The following is a 17435-nucleotide window of genomic DNA, read 5'->3' as shown; positions in this document are numbered from 1 at the left end:
TATGATCTACATGTTCAGTTTTAACTGAGTCATAGTAATATGTTCAATGTTAATTGAGTGACAGTAATATTATCTGTGAATCGAGTGATACTAATATATTCAATATTAACCAAGTTTCATAAAGGATTTGTTTTAAATTTGTGTTGATATCTTAAGGGACTTTTATTTGTTTTTGTGGTAACTGATTCAACCCTCTCCTCTCAGTTACTCCTTTCTGTTTCTAGCAATTGGTATTAGAGCCATTGGTACTTGTATATAAGGTTTCAAGGACCTAAGATAAAGATCAAGATGTCTTACAGAAGGGAAATTCCTAAGTTGAACATAGATAACTTCCAAGCATGATAAAGCTTCATTTGGAAATCATTGGAGACACATGTATAAAATTACTAGAGATTGCTAGACCTTTCTCTATAGATCAAATTATGCAAGAGAGGAATCACAACATGATGATGATTGACATTACTTCTACAATAAATTATGTGGAATTTAATGAAGTCAAAGATTGTCCTATTTCTCATGAAATGTGGATCAATGTGAAAGATATCTATGGAGGAGATGAAAATGTGAGGAGAGCTAACACATAAAGTCTAAGAGGTCAATTTAATCAAATGAAGATGAGAGAATATGAAAATATTGCATAATACAGTGGAAGAATAAGAGCATGTGTGAGTGCAATTAGAGCCTTAGGAGGGAAAATAGATGTCTTGACAATGGTCATCAAGGTACTTAGATGTATTCTTCCTATTTATGCAATTAGAGTTTCAACTATTCATTAAATGAGATGTGATCCCAAAAATGATATAACTTTGGATGCACTAGTGGGAAGGTTGATAGCCTTTCAGTTAGACAAATTTGATAACTATGTTCCTAAGTTTGATAACATTGATTCTACATTTGAAGGTAAACTATCACTCGAAAAAAGAGAGTCAAAATCTAAAGGAAAACAATTTGAGGGTGAAAGTGAAGATGATTTTGATGATGACCTGGAAACCATTGAAGCCCTACTTGCAGGAATATTTTGTAAAGGCAACGGAAACTAAAATGGTAAAATTTCCCTAATCAATTTTTCTTGTGAAGAAGTTGGTCACATTGTTGCAAGGTGTACAAATAAAGAAGGAAAAGAAGAAGAAAATTATAACAAGTACAAAGGAAAGAAAGATTTCAAAAGTTAAGACATATTATTACATGGCTAAAGACTTTGATAGTAGTGTAGATGATGAAATGGTTTACATTTCTATTAAATATGAATCAGATTATGTAAATGATATATGGCCCTCATTTCTCATATTGGAAAGAATGACACATGCACCATAGATAGTTGTTCTCACCACATGACTGGTGATAAAACAAAATTAGAGCACTTGGAACACTATGATGGTGGAAGTGTTAGATTTGGAAATGATGAAACCTATTATGTAAATAGAAAAGGTTACATTGCATTAACTAATGAATTTAGATGTGACAATGCATACTGGGTTAAAGGACTAAAACACAATCTACTTAGTGTGACAAAATTGAACAACATTGGATTCAAGGTAGAATTCTTGAATGGAAAGGCCAAGCTTCGAGATGAGAAAGGAAATCTAATTGTGGCTAGCAATTAAAAAAAAGGTAATCTATTCTATCTAGATCTAATTGAAGGTTCATGTTTCCTATCCCAAGCAGAGGAAAGCTAGGAAAAGTCATAAAATATTGTATCATGTGAATTTTGATAACCTAGTCAACAAAAGAAAGAATAATAGAGTAAGAGGAATTCCAAGAATTTAAAAAACCTAATACAAGTATGTGCAAAAATTGTCAAATTGGGAAGATGGGAAAGAAAAGCTTCAAAAGAATGAATATTTATTCTAAAGAAGTTCTAGAATTGGTTCATATAGATCTTTGTGGATTTATTGGCATAGAAAGGTACTGTGGAGAAAAGTACTTCATTTTTTTATGATAATTCTAGGATGATAATAGTAATGTACTTGAAAGATAAATCTAAAGCCTTCCAAAAATTCAAGTGGTATCTAGATAGAATGGATAAAGAAATAGGAAATAAACTAAAATGTCTCCGGTTAGATAGAGGAGGAGAATCCAACTCAAATGAATTCAATGAATTCTGAAATGAAAGAGGAATCAAAAGAAAAGTATCTACACCAAGTACACATTAGAAGAATGACATAGTAGAAAGAAGAAACATATCCATTATGAAATGTGCAAGAAAACTGATGACAGAGAAAAATGTTGGAATCAAATATTTGAAGGAAGCAATCAATACAAAAATTCATACCTTGAACAAAGTTCAATTGAAGAAAGATTCAAATCAAGCACCTTATGAATTATGGTATGGCTATAAACCTAATGTTTTTTATTTCAAAGTATTTGGAAGAAAATGTTAGAGCTTAAAAGAGACAAGGAAAGGAAAAGTTGATGTGAAAAGTAATCAAGCCATATTCCTAGGATACTCAAACAAAAGAAAAACATATAAATGTCTGAATCTTACTACTCACAAGGCTATAGAGAGTGCACATGGAAATAGATGAGTTTGGAGAAAAGAGTGAACAACAAAGAAGCAAAGAACTTGTAAACTATAGAAAATTTGTCTACTACAAACCCAATACTTTATGTAAATTTTGAGCAAACATAGTTGGAAATATGTTTTATTTACCACCTAATTCCCCTATATCTCCAACTCAACCTGAGTTGCAGCCAGTGCAACCTAAGTCACAATCTCAGTACAAAGTACCCAAGTTTCAGATATTAAGACCTAAGTCATAGTCTGAAGGAATTGACTAAAAAATATTGAGACCCAAGCATGATTTAGAAGATCATTTTGAGCATGGTGAATTGAGAAAAACAAGTCTAACATCCAAAAAGGAAGAACCTATGCTTGCAAGATATGTCAAAAGGCATCATGCACCCAAGAAAATCATTGGAGATTAGTCAAAAGGCACAATGACAAAGAACTATATGTAGTGCCTACCCCTAGTTTACATTTTTGCTATTATTGCCATACACTTTTAGGCCAGTTTTATGTTTGATGATTAGTAGTATTGTTTTGAGATTATCAAATATTGTTTCAAATTCAGTTGATTTATGATGAGATTTTTTGGTACTCTATACTTCATGTATGCATGATGAATTTTATAGTGTGTTTCAGTTATTGATGATGATTAGTTGGGTGGATTATCATATGTATTTTCTTATGGATACTTATCCCATACTGCACGTGTATGGTCTGCGTGTGTTTTTTCTTTATGTATGACATTTTTGATGTGGTTAAGCAAGGGAGTTGTAGTCACCTGCTAGTTGGGATCTACACGATGCACCACTTCCTTCCATTGCCTATTTAGCTTAGAATATTGTGTTTGTAGATCCATGGATTTTATGTAAGTTGAAGGTACCAAGTATCGAATTCCCTAAATAGTTTGGATGAGTGTATCCTATCGCATTATCTCAAAGTTAAGAGAGGAGAGACAAATTATTAAGTCCAAATCCTAAACCTTTAAACCATTTTTCCTGGAAAATCAGGACAAGTATCTGAGTTGACTAACTTTTGAATGTGTCAAATGACATTAATTCATGATTATAACCCTTTCATTTGATCTTGTATGTGTTTTGTTATGATGGGTTTTCGTATTTTATTTTATGAGTCTTTGGTGGATTTTTTATTAATTAAGTCTAATTAAAAGATTAAATTAATGATTTAATTTAATAAGGAATTATTATGATATTTTCATATTTAATTATATTTAATTAATTAAGAAAATAATTAAATAAAAAGAATTAAATTTGAAGATAGAAGTTATAAGAATAAATTTAGAATGTGATAATATTTATTCAATTAAATAATAATATATTTAGAGTTCATTTTTAAAACAATGCTAAATACTATTATTATTTAAATTAATAAATAGTTTATCAAATTAAACATTTGAAAATAACTAAGAAGTGGAAGAAAAGAAATTAATTTATTAAATGTTTTATGATTGCATGGTCCATGCATAAGATTAAATTTAATAAATTAATTACAAGAGAAGTCAAGCGAAAATTAAATAAAGTGATTTAATAATTCAATAAATGTGCATTAAAAAGAAAGAGAAAAGATAAATGAAAGATAAAGACAAGTTAATAAAGTATTGAAGTCTGGTGAGCAAGGAGTTCTCTCTGTTGAATGCAAAATTAGTGCCCCGATTTTAGAAGAGAACTCCATATCACAATTTGGGGGTTCATTTTGAAAGGACCGTGAATTTTTGGAAGAGGAAAGGATTTGGATAGAGAGAAGATTTTGGAAGGAGAAATTTTTGTCATAATTTTCTTAGACATAGCGATTAGAATTAGAGTCCAGGTAGATGCTTGTGATTATTCACTCAGTTATTTATGTTCTTCCTTTCCTGTCTTCTTCATGTCTGTTGAATGGTTATTTGGAAAATTCTTGTGACAAATGTTTTAGTATTACATATTTCTAGTATGAATATTAAATCTTTTGTTTATGACATAATTAAAGATCAGTACAACCCTCTTTCAATAAATTAAAGAAATGAGAAATTAATAGGGGAAGAGTTTGAATAAATAAGGAAATTCACTTTATACAAAAGCAATAATAATAAATTGGTGGGTTTTCTATAATTTTCCCATCAAATGAATGCTAGGATTGTGATAAAAAGAATGTGTTTAAAATAAACTTGTTTTATTTTATTCTATAATTACAAATTTTATAAAATAAATTAATAGTTAAAAAATAAAAAAATAAAAAATTGTTTTAATAAAAAAATATTATAAATTAAAAAATAAATTGGGAGGGGTGGGTTGACCTCATACCCCCTGTCATCCATGCGGCTGAGTATTGCCGTCATAGGTACTATGACAATAGTGGTACTATGTACCACTACCACTATAGACCTGGCAACAATAGGCTACTGTGTAACAAAACACTGGTGGGCCTTAAAATAATCACATGTTTTTTAAATATAAAAAATATATATACAAATAAATATATTTTGTTAAGTTTTTATTATTATTAATTTTAATTAATAAACCTTATTAATAAGCTAAATTTTAATATTAATTATTTATATATATATATATATATATATATATATATATAATTTAATTTAGTTAATGAATTTATTGTTGTTTATTATTATTAAGGTGTTATTATGATTATTACATTTATTTGATTATTAATTAATTTAAATAAATGGAATTTAATTAATATCTAATTGTTAAATGGGGGGTTTTAATGGGATTTAGATTTCTTTTGTTTATAACATTAGTGACTTTAATAAAATTGAATTGTATTTTTGGAGAATAATTAATTATTATGTTTTTTATAATTTAATAAATAATTATCCCTAGATCCTTTGGAATAATTCACTTGAAGTCAAACTAAGGAGATTGAACTTTTGATATTTCAAAAAAATTTAAAATGGGTTAAACTATAGGGTAAATGGTGAATCCTTTTACTTGAAACATTCACTAAAATGAAAACTAAAACCTTATAACTCAACCATATATTTTCAAATCAAACAAAACTATGAGATTATCCTATTTTTTGTGTGATGTCTATGTTCTGGGTTTGGGGTTGACTAGAGTGTTGACCAATTCTAGGATGTCTACCAAAGGCTTGGGAGTTCTATGAGTGCAGTATTATGTTGACTCAATCTTGATTATTTCTACCTAACCATGGTAATGTGATGGTATGCTCTATGATGAGTGTGTTTATATTGGTTACTATTTTCAATGTCTTTGTAGGATAGAGAGACTTATGTTATGAGATAATTGACTTAACCATTTTGAGTCTTCTATCACTATTATTGGGATACTTTCCAGTTGCTCATTGAGAACTGATGGTTATTGACTTTTGATGTTTTCTACTTACTTGTATAGGACTGAGGTGATTTTCTTAAGATTTTTTTATTTGTAATTTCATGAGCTTAGGGTAGGTAATCTATATAATGTCAAGAAGTGGCTTGCAATAGAAGCCGAGGCAATAAGTGGCTCTAGAATAACCCATTGTAAGTTGTTTAATATATGAAAAAAATACACTAAATGAGATTAAAATGAACCTAATAAAAGTGTTTGTATGTTCTTGCTCATGCCTTGAGTGCTCTTACATACTAGGATGGGAGTAGAGAGAATGCTTGGTTGTGACCTTGCATCTGTAGTATGCCTTGTTAGTACGAGAGGATACTAGTGCCTGCATAGGGATCACTAGGGGGCTAAGCTCCTAAGATATTTCCAGGGTAACTCTAGCATGATTCATGCGATGAAACTTGCCCTCTTACATAGTATGTTTCCTATGTGTCTTATGTGCCTCTAGGTATAGGTGTCAATTTATCTTGGAACCCTTGAATTAGAATACTTTTAGGATTTCTTGGACTTAGAGAGTACTATTGATATTTGGTTTGATATCGTGTTTAGGACTTGAGACTATATTCTTAGTGCAGTAGGAGTGGACCATTTAGTTTCCATGTGGTCAAGTGGTAGTGCTTTTTACTCTTACCATTGAGATTCATCCGTAGTCACTGTGGCTAGAGCTTCCTTATCTACATTTCATTTCATTCTATATATGTATCATTATGATGGATGGTTATATTTTATGATGGATGTTTACATCTTTTATGATGAATGGATATATCATGTATGGTGGATGGTTTCATTTATTTTATTGTACTTTGTATCAGGGATCTGAGGAGGATGATGTAATTCTATTTCTACATATGTATATTCTTTTAGCCTTTCATACCGTGTGACATGTATAATGGATGATTGAGAATGCCCAAATTTTATTTTCCAAGAGGCATTCGGAACAAATATATATTATTTAATTTGACATTGGAATTTTTCAATTATTCTTTCATGTGGATGTGGTATTTGACAGATTTAGTATTAATTAAATTTAAATGTGATTCAACATCTTGGGATTCTTAAGGAATGTAACCTAATATGTATGCTTATAGTTGATTATATGTTATTGCTTCCACTACTATGTGTTTGATGTGTATAATTTATCTTTCTTTCTTTAAAAAAAAATGTTGTCAAACTTAGTAAAAATTTAGGTTATTTCTTTTGGATCCCTTGGCAGGGTGTTACATCTAGTATCAAAGCACAAGTTTCTACATTGGGAGCTCTATGTATATTGGAACACCACTAGTTGTTAACTAGTTGAAAAAAAATGAAAACTTTAAACTATTGTATATATCAATTTCAAATTGAAACTTGAACTAGTTAAACAAAAATTTAAACTTAAAACTTTTAATTATATACCTTAAACTTGAAAACTTAGACTTCAAAACTGAAATTTTATACAAACCTGAATATAGGCAAAACTAAAAATTGAAACTTATTCTATTAGCAAAACATGTGTCTTTAATCTATGCTTTATAGCAGTATGCTTTATGGTTTTTATAGTATCTTGTATCTTGGATATTATTGTAGGATGGTATCTAGGATGAGATCTTCTATTAGAGGATATAGCCTAGGCCATGGCAAAGGTCATGGATGAAGCAGGGCAATTAGTGTCCATGAGACTATCCATGAAGGGCCTATCTAGGAAGGGAATAGGGAAGAGCATGTTAGTGAGCACTAGGAAGAGAACCATAGAGAGTAGCATGCCAACTCTGAGGAGGTTGATCTAAGGAAAATGATGTAGACCATCATTGATCGCCTACCTCCTGCTCATGATTAGGATAGAGCACATTAGGCAAGACATGAGCATAGACCTAGTTTTAGGAGTCCTCAGAGGGATCTTCAAAGATCCATTATATCTACTTACATAAAGAACCTTCAAAGGTCCAAGGTCAAACCCTTTAATGGGCATGGTTCAAGATATGTGGCTAAGCAATGGCTTATTGCTCTTGATAGGGTTTTTGCTATGTAGGACTTTGATAGTAATGTCAAAGCAAGGTTTTCCATTGCCAACCTAAAAACTTTAGAGAAACTTGGTGGACAATTGAGGAAAAGAAGTTGGGCATAGACATGAATAGTGTCACATGGGAGTTATTCTTGGAAAACTTTCGTGAGTGATTCCTACTAGAGGAATGGAAGTAGCACAGAGAAGATGAGGTCCATAACCTAAGACAGTTCACTATGACCATATTAGAGTATGAGCCCAAGTTCTATGAGCTCATGCCCTTTTCAAGATTTAGTGACAATCTAGCATAGTTGGCACAACATTTCACCAAAGGCTTGAACAACCATTTAGTTGGAGGTGTTAAGGTGTTTGAGCCTAAAACCCTCAAAGATGCAGTACATCAAGCCATCCTTATAGAGAAGAGTGTAAACCTAGGCCATGGGGGTTTTGTGGGAGCACCTACAACATCAAGACCTAAGGGTAACCACAACTTCGGTGGTAATAGAAAACCTCCTTCTGGAGGTAATCAGCACTAGGGAGGATCTTATCCTCCAACTTAGGGTGATGATGGTGGTTCTATCTCTAAGGACTATTGCAATGCGTGGTGCAATAAGTGCAACTAGTTTGACCAGCCATCCTAGAGTATTCCTTCTTATGCTAGTGATGGTAGTGTTCAATAGTCTAGTGCAAATATAGTGTAGAGGAGCTTCAATAGAGAGTGTTTCTTATGCGGACAATGTGGACACAAGTCGTTCAATTTCCTACAATGGAAATCATGATTCTTAGACTAGAGAACCATAGATTATGAACCTATGGTTGTAGATATGGGTAGATCCCATAGAGTGTTCTCAATGGAGTCATATCCTCCTACAAGGGGAAAGGGTCCAATGGGACCCAGTGACTTCATTAGGTTTACCTTTCTTGTAGGCTTCTAGGAGTAAGCCTAAGTCTAGGGGGTTGGATGTAGTGCCTGCCCCTAGTTTAAATTTTTGTTATTATTGCCAAACTCTTTTAGGCTAATTTTATGTTTGATGATTAGTAGTATTGTTTTGAGATTATTAGATATTGTTTCAAATTCTCTCCTATCCCTTTCTCTCTCTCTCTCTCTCATTCTCCCAAGCCCTTCTCTCTCTCTCCCATTCCCGACTCTCTCTCTTGCTATCTCTCCTCTCCCATCCCCTGCTATCTCTCATAAACATAGACTCCCATGCACCCCTCTATTTTGACCTTTCTCTCCCACTCCCTCTCCCACTACCTACTCTCTCCCACTCTCTCTCCCATACCCTACTCTCTCTCTCTTTCTCTCTCTCTCTCAATCACACTCCCATCCCCCCTCTCTCTCCCTCCCTCCCTCCCTCTCTCCCTCTTCTACTCCTCCCAATTCCTACTCTCTCTCACACACTCTCTCTCCCATCCTCCACTCTCTCTCTTTCTCTCTCCCCCTCTTCTACTCCCTCTCTACCTACTCTCTCTAACACTCTCTCTCTCATCACCTACTCTCTTTCCTCTCCCATCCCATATTCTCTCTCTCACTCTCTCTCTTCCACTCCCTCTTCCACTACCAACTCTCTCTCTCACTCTCTCTCTCCCATCCCCTAAACTCTCACTCTCACTCTCCCTCTCCCACCACCTACACTCTCTCTCTCACTCTCTCCCTCATCTCCTCCTCTTCCTCTCATTCTCTTAACCCCTACTCTTTCAATCTCTCTCTCTCTCTCTCCCATCACCTACTCTCTCTCTCTCACTCTCCCTCTCTCCTCTCCCATCCGCTACTCTCATAGACACATACTCCCATCCCCCTACTCTCTTTCTCACTCTCCCTCTCCCACTCCCTCTCCCACAACCTATTCTCTCTCTCTCTCTCTCTCTCTCTTTCATTCCCTACTCTCTCTGTTACACACACTCCCATCCCCCTCTCCCTCTCCCTCTCTCTGTCTCTGTCTCTCTCTTTCCCTCTCTCTTCCTTCCTCCCTCTCCCTCTCTCCCTCTTCCACTTCATCTTCCATAGACTATTCTCTCTCACTCTGTCTGCCATCCCCTAGTCTCTCTCCTCTCCCATCACCTACTCTCTCTCTTGCACACACCCATCCTCTCTCTATCTCCCTCTCGCTCTCCCTCTTCCACTCCCTCTCCCACCACCTACTCTCTCTCACTCTCTCTCTCTCATCCCTCTCTCTCTCTTCTGCTACCCCTCATCCACTTCAGTTCCTCTCACTCTCTCTCCCCCCTCTCCCATCCCCTACTCTCTCTCATAGACACACACACTCCCATACCCCCTCTCTCTCCCTCTCCCTCTCCCACTGCCTCCTCTCTCTCACTCTATCTCCCATCCCCTACTCTCTCTCTCTTTAACACACTCTCATCCCCCTCTCTCTCCCTCCCTTTTCCACTCCCTCTCCCACCACCTACTCTCACTCTCTCTCCCATCACCTACTCTCCCTCACTCTCCCTCTCCTTCTCCTTCTCCCATAGCCTACTATCTCTCCCATCCCCTACTTTCTCTCTGTCACTCTCCCACCCCCTACTCTTTCTCTCTCGATCTCTCTCTCTCCCATCCCCTACTCTCTCTCTCTTAGGCTACTCTCTCTCTCCTCTCTCGTCCCTACACTCTCTCATAGACACACACTCCCATACACCTATCTCTCTCTCTCACTCTCCCTCTCCCATTTCTTACTCTCTCTCCCAACTCCTACTCTCTCATAACACACTCTCATCCCCTCCCTCCCTCCCTCCCTCCCTCCCTCTTTCCCTCTTCCACTCCCTCTCCCACTGCCTACTCTCTCCCTCACACTCTCTCCCTCCCATCCCCTACTCTCTCTCTCTCCCTCTCACTCTCTCCATCATGCACACCCTCTCCCACTACCTACTCTTTCTCACACACTCTCTCCCATCCCCTACTCTATCCCTCTCCTCTCTCATCCCCTACTCTCTCCCTCTCCCATCACCTACTCTCTCTCACTCTCTCTCCCACCCCCTACTCTCTCTCTTGCTCTCCCTCTCCCTCTCGCACCACCTACTCTCTCTCATTCTCTCCCCTATCCCCTACTCTCTCTCTCTCTCTCTCTCTCTCTCTCTCTCTCTCTCTCTCTCTCTCATTTTCCTAGCCCCTACTCTCTCTCTCTCTCTCTATGTCTCACTCTCCCATCATGTAATCTCTCTTACTCTCTCTCTCTCCCATCCCCTACTCTCTCTCTCTCACTCTCCTAGCCCCTACTCTCTCAATTTATCAATCTCTCTCCCATCCCCTACTCTCTCTCTCTCGCTCTCCATCTCCCACTCCCTCTCCCACTACCTATTCTCTATCTCACTCTCTCTCTCTTACATACACTCCCATCCCACTGTCCCTCTCCTTCTCTATCTCCCTCTCTCCCTCTCCCACCACCTACTCTCTCTCACACTCTCTCTCATCCCCCACTCTCTCTCCCCCTCCCTCTCTCACCCTCTTCCACTCCCTCTCACACTCTCTCTCCCATCACCTACTCTCTCCCTCCCTCCCCTCTCTCATCCCCTACTCTCTCACAAGGAATCCCATCCTCTCTCTCCATCACTCTCTATCTCCCTCTTCCACTCCTCCCATTTCCTACTCCGTCTCTCACTCTCTCCCATCCCCTACTATCTCTCTCACACACACTCTCATCCCCCCTCTCTCTTTCTCTCTCTCATTCTCACTCTCCCTCTCCTTCTCCCTCTCCCATCACCTACTCTCTCTCTCACTCTATCTCTCGCATCCCCTACTCTCTCATCCTCACACCCCCTACTCTATCTCTCTCTTGCTCCCTCCCATCCCCCTTTCTCTACCTCTCTCTTGCTCTCCCTCTCCTAGTCCCTCCCCCACTACCTACTCTCTCTCTCCCATCCCCTACCCTCTCTCTCCCATTCCTTACTCTCTATATCTCTCTCTCCCACCCCCTACACTCTCTCTCCTCCATCCACTACTCTCACTCTTTCTCTCCCATCCCCTAATCTCTCTCTACCACCCCCCACTCTCTCTCACTCTTTCTCTTTCCCATCCCCTACTCTTTCTCTCTTAGACACACTCCCATCCCTTCTCTCTCCCTCTCTCCCTCTCCCACTTCCTCCCCTACCACCTAGTCTCTCTCTCACTCTCTCTCATCCCCTACTCTCGCACTCACTCTCTCACACTCTCTCTCCCATCACCTACTCTCTCTCTCTCTCTCTCTCTCTCTCTCTCTCTCTCTCTCTCTCTCTCTCTCTCTCTCTCTCTCTCCCTCCCTCCCTCCCTCTCCCTCTCCCTCTCTCTCTCTCTCTCTCTCTCTCTCGCTACTCTCTATCTCTCCTCTATTATCCCCTACTCTCTATCTATCTCTCTCTCTAACACACACATACACTCCCATCCCCTCTCTCTTTCCCTCCCCCCTCTCTCCCTCTCTTACTCCCTCTCCCACTACCTACTCTCTCTCTCACACTCTCTCTCCCATACCCTCTCTCTCCTCTCTTACTACTCTCATACACTCCCATGCCCTCTCTCTTTCCCTCCCCCCTCTCTCCCTCTCTTACTCCCTCTCCCACTGCCTACTCTCTCTCACACTCTCTATCTCCCATCACCCACTCTCTCTCTCTCTCTCTTGAGCTACTCTCTATCTCTCCTCTATTATCCCCTACTCTCTCTTGTTCACACACATAGACTCTCCCATTCCCCTCTCTCTCCTCTCTATTCCTCTAATCTCTCTCTCTCACACAGTCCCATCCTCTCTCTCCCTCTCCCTCTCCCACTCCCTCTTCTAATGCCTACTATCTCACTCACTCACTCTCCCATTCTCCCACTCCCTACTCTCTCTCACTCTCTATCTCCTCTCCCATCTCCTAATCTCTCTTACACACACTCCCATCCCCCTTCTCTCTATATCTCTCCCCCTCTCTCCCTCTCCCAGTCCCTATACCACTACCTACTCTCTCTCACTCTCTCTCTGTCCTATCCCCTACTCTTTCTCTCTCTCCCCTCACCCATCCCCTACTCTTTCTCTCTCACAAACACACAAATTCCCATTCCCCCCCTCTCTCCATCTCCCTCTCCCACTTCCTCTCCCACCACCTACTCTCTCCCTCTCTACTCTCTCTACCACTCTCTATCTCCCATCCCCTACTCTCTCTCATTGTCCTACCCCCTACTCTCTCTCCTACCCCTTGCTCTATCTATCCCACCCCTACTCTCTCTATCTCACACACACCCCCCTTCCTTTACTCTTTCTCCCTCTCTCTATCTCACTCTCCCTCACACACTACCTACTTTCTCTCTCACTCACACACACACTCTCTCTCTCTCTCGTCTCCTAATCTCTCTCACTTACTACTCTCCCTCTCTCACTCTCCCTTTGCCATCACCTACTCTATCTCTCACTCTCTCTTGCTCCCCTCTACCATCCCCTACTCTCTCTCTCTCATGCACACACTCTCATACCCTCTCTCTCTCTCTCTCTCTCTCTCTCTCTCTCTCTCTCTCTCTCTCTCTCTCTCTCTCTCTCTCTCTTTGTGTCTCTCACTCTCTCTCTCACTCCCTCTTACACTACCTACTCTCTCTCACTCTCTCTCCCCATCCCCTAGCCCCTCTCATTCTCCCACCCCTTACTCTCTCTCATTCTCTCTCGTATCCCCTCTCTCTCACTCTCCCTCTCTCACTACATCTCCCACTACCTACTCTCTCTCACATCCCCTACTCTCTTTCTAACTCTCACTGGCACTCTCTCCCATCACCTACTCTCTCTCTCATCCCCTCTCTTTCTCGCTTTCCCTCTCCCGCCCCCTCTCCCACTACCTAATCTCTCTCTCTCTCTCTCTCTCTCTCTCTCTCTCTCTCTCTCTCTCTCTCATACTCTCCCACCCCCTACTCCCCTCTGTCCCTCTGTCTCTCTCTCTATCCCCCATCCCCTACCCTCTTTCTATCTCACACTCTCTCTCCCCTATCCCCTACTCTCTCTTATGTGCTCTCTCTCCCATCCCTCTCTCTCTTTCTTTTTGTTTATCCCTCTCTCCCTATCCCACTTTCTCTAATACTCTTCTCTCTCTCTCTCTCTCTCTCTCTCTCGCTCTCGCTCTCTCTCTCTCTCTCTCTCTCTCTCTCTCTCTCCCCCCCCCCTCCCTCCCTCCCTATCCCACCTCCTACTCTCTTTCCATATTCTAATCTCTCTCATTCTTTACCCTCTTTGCCTCTCTCCTTCCCTCTCTATTAAATTTAGGCTTCAAGAGTGTGTGTGTACTAAAGTGAATATGCACTATTAATATGTAAATTTAAAAAAAATTTAAATAGCATGTACACACTAGATCACACACACACACACATACTATTTAAAGCTTTGCATACTAGTCTCAGACATGTTTTGCTACAAACATACAAAAAATGATTGATTTTCTTGTGTGCTCTCCTTCAAGTTTGCTAATGGTTGAGCATTGATAAAATTAGGTCACATGACATTGTAGGCCTCTGTGTTATCTATATAACCATATAATTAATTTTTTATTTGAACTATTTCAAGCCCTTCAACTATAATTTCTTTTGAGTGTATGTCAATTTTCTGTTAAAAACCAACATGTACTAATTGGGCTATAGATTTTAGCTCATTCATCAAATTTTGTAACAAATTAGATTTTTAGAAACTAGAATCTATTTTACACACTTTGAAAAAAGAAGTTTTAATTTTAGATTAGTTTCTAATCATTTCTAGTGGGATCACATAAATATTTCACATTTTTGGGATGTGTCCAATTGGAAAATTCATTAAAAAAATACACATTATAAAATTAGCTAAAAAATCTGGGATAAACTACATAGTGTTAGGTAACTTTTGACCATAGAAATTAAAGAATTTTAAATAAAAGGTTAAAATTCTTAGGGGCCACACTTTATATTATTATTATTATTTTGAATAAAAGTACCACTTTCTATGGTGCCCTTTTTTGAGGACCTAAAGCTAAACCATTTTGAAAAAAAAATAGTAGTTTAAAAACTAGATTCAAAGGATGACTACTTTTGTTTTATTCATATCTTAAAATTTTGAGCTTAACTATCTTCAAATTCTCGTTGAATTTTAGAATTTTTTGATTTCAAAAAAATGTGTTCCCTTATATCCCCCTTTTGGCACCACAACTTGGTGGACTTATCAACTAACCAATTTACATTTTAGGACACCAGTAAAATTTCAAAAATTGCATTTGGAATAATATTTGTAAACAAGTCAAATAGATTTGTTATAGGATCAAATCTAAAACATAATAGGTATATGACATCTAGAATGCAATGCAAAAAGAAATTCCTCATTTTGGTGAACTAGGTTGAAGTTATGACTAGTCAAATAGAGCCTCCTAGAATTCTAAAAGATTTACATCAGCATGGCAATAGTAAGTAACCAACTTTGAGGGATTCAAAACCTATTCAGAAAAAATAGAAGTGACTTGAAAAATTAAAAATGGGTTCTTTGATATGCATACTAAAATCTCCCAAAGTGGGGATTCATGATACTATACCAGTTGCAAGATATTCAATTGCAAACCAAGCTTCTTGCTATTGTTTGACACTTAATTAAAAATGCAAATTTGAACATTGCTCAAAAAAATACTTCAAGGAGTGACTCAAAATGGAAATTTATCATCATAGGATGAATGACTACATAGAAATCAAGGTGTTAGAAACATAAAACAACTCATAGGCCTCAAAAAGATAGTTAGGTACACATGCATTAAATGCACTTATAGGGGCTCAAATTTGACTCAAAAGCTTAGAATGGTACTCAAATTGGGGTTGCAATTATGAGTCCTATTATTGGCTCTATCTAAGGATACATGTCCCTTGTGGGAATGGTAAGGATTTAGATCTCTAGAGGATGACGATCACTCCAAAAAAACTCATGAACAACTTTTTGAAAGCAATAAAAACTACTCCTAAGTTGTACAATCAATTGCCTCAAGCCACCAAAACTCAACAAAACTTCTTACCTCTATCATATATTTTATTTTCATCTCCAAATTCATGAGGTAAGATGAAAGTGTCACTTCCATTAGTTTCACCAACATCATCAACATTCTTTGCTAGTTCACTTGATAAATAAAATAACTCTCATCACTCTCATAGTGCATATACAAATCATCATTTAATTTTACATCATGCTCATTAAGAGAAAGTGAATTAGCATGGTCATATAAACTAGAATCAAAATGAAAACCATCATCTAAAAATGAATGATGTATGTTATCAAACAAAAACATGAAAACTTCGTATTCTATTTGAACCAAAGGGTTGCATGTGTCAAAATTTTGCAATTGACCTTGTGTAACTGAGTGTGAAGATTATATAAAATTTGATTTCTCCACTCTTGTAGTCGTATTACTCATCCAATAAGATTCATCACACACTCAAACTTCTTCGTACTCCAACAATGGATTAGTTACTAGGCTATGAAACTTATCATGAAAATATTCACAAACAACTTATTGATTACTATCATTGTCTCTTTCCAAAAACTCATCAGAATGAACTTCAAATCTATCAAACTCATCATCACTAGACTCACCAACACAAAATAGAAAATCAAGATTAGATTAACAACTTCTATCCTTTTCCTTTTCATCATATGAAATGTCAAAACTCATTGCATCATTATCAACATAAAAGGAATTTAGAATAGCATCAAATATTCCCTTAGCAATACTCTCTACATCACACAACTCGTCATGTGTGTTGACATTTGAACTACTATTACTTACACCTCCGTAACATGACACGTGATATTCTAAATTTGTATCACTTTCAACATCAAAATTTTGGGAAAGGACTTAGTCTTGACAAGAAGCATAAAAAGGGAAAACCAAAACATTTGCATACTTTTCACAATCATGAGCCAGTAATTCAAAAATTTCAATAACATTAAACAAGACTTCATCACAAGTCTATTCTTCTTGGCTTTGATCATAAGTTGGCTGATCCAAACTATCTATAATAACAATGACATTAGTGGAACAATCTAAAAAATAAAAATTCTTATTACAACTTGTTTCCTCTTCAGTGCAAGATACCTCATCACTAGGTGCATCATTATAATCACATTCATTGCAAGGAGAGCCATCACTTCTACTACTAGATTGTTCTTCACTCTCATACATGTCCTCAAATGATTCAAAATTTGAATCCTTCTCTTCACACTGAGAAGAAACATTATCTTTATCTATGGATTCATTACATTCATTTTTACTTTTAGCACATTCACTTTCATCATTAGAAGATTCAACATAAACTTTGGTTATACGGATCACTTTCGTTCTAGGAAAACTATAGGTAAAAAAGATTCCTTAGATCTTAAAGAAATATGCAACTCCATGACTATTGAATTGAACTTCATATAAAATCGGATCATTCTTAGACCTTGAATGCTTCCTATAGTATTTCTTATAAATATGAAAATCTAATTTTAGATTTCCTTTCTTATCTCCACAATATCTTCAAGCACATCTTCATGACTTGGTAAACTAACTTCACAAGTGAGATCTGATTCCAAAATTTGAAACAAACACTTCTACCTCTTTCTCCTAGCGTTGAAAATCACTAAATATAGGCAACCATTTCTAACACTTGTATTCCATGAAAGAGAAC

This window comes from Cupressus sempervirens, chromosome 1 (assembly GCF_028749045.1).
Source record: "Cupressus sempervirens isolate cs-2001-9-10 chromosome 1, ASM2874904v1, whole genome shotgun sequence".
NCBI lineage: Eukaryota > Viridiplantae > Streptophyta > Pinopsida > Cupressales > Cupressaceae > Cupressus > Cupressus sempervirens.
This window is presented reverse-complemented; position numbering follows the sequence as displayed.